We start from the raw sequence: 516 nt of genomic DNA on the forward strand, positions 1-516 counted from the left end.
TGTTAGTAGTTTGGAATTCAACGCAACACTCAAACCAGATATATGCACACACACACACACACACATTCTGTTTTAAAATAACTCACGATTAGCCACAAGAGGACGCTTGAAGACAAGTTAGCTTAAGGTTCAAGAAAATCTGTCCCCTTTGGCAGTTGTAGACCTCACTTTCAGCAAAGGTATCAACATCTTTTACCAAGAAGTAAGATCATTTAACTAATGACATCTTTGAATCAAAGCAGTGGGAAAGATGACATGAAAACCAACCTCTTCGACTTTACATCTTTATCATCTTTCTTTTCATCAGCCTTCTTCTCAGTTTGCCCTCCTTCGTTTTTACCTTTAGCCCTTTCTTCAACTTTGCTTCCATCTGTTTTCTTCACTTCAGTTTTGCCACTCACTTTGTCCTTTGATGCATTGTCCGTTTTTGCTTTATTATTTGTCTTTGATGACACAATATCAGCAACTAAATCATTCTGCGTATCATCAACATGCAGAATCAATGATTCGTTTTCT

The 516-nt window shown here is 37.2% G+C and overlaps 2 protein-coding genes across 3 annotated transcripts in view; both read right to left on the reverse strand.

Annotated features, from left to right (window-relative positions):
* The window catches only part of LOC106879424 (SAFB-like transcription modulator), a 63,492-nt gene that overhangs the window by 25,804 nt on the left and 37,172 nt on the right, over positions 1–516 (reverse strand). The window lies entirely within an intron of this gene.
* Positions 1–516, reverse strand: part of LOC106879417 (uncharacterized) — a 7,574-nt gene that overhangs the window by 1,383 nt on the left and 5,675 nt on the right. The window lies entirely within an intron of this gene.

The sequence above is a fragment of the Octopus bimaculoides genome, chromosome 17 (assembly GCF_001194135.2).
Source record: "Octopus bimaculoides isolate UCB-OBI-ISO-001 chromosome 17, ASM119413v2, whole genome shotgun sequence".
NCBI lineage: Eukaryota > Metazoa > Mollusca > Cephalopoda > Octopoda > Octopodidae > Octopus > Octopus bimaculoides.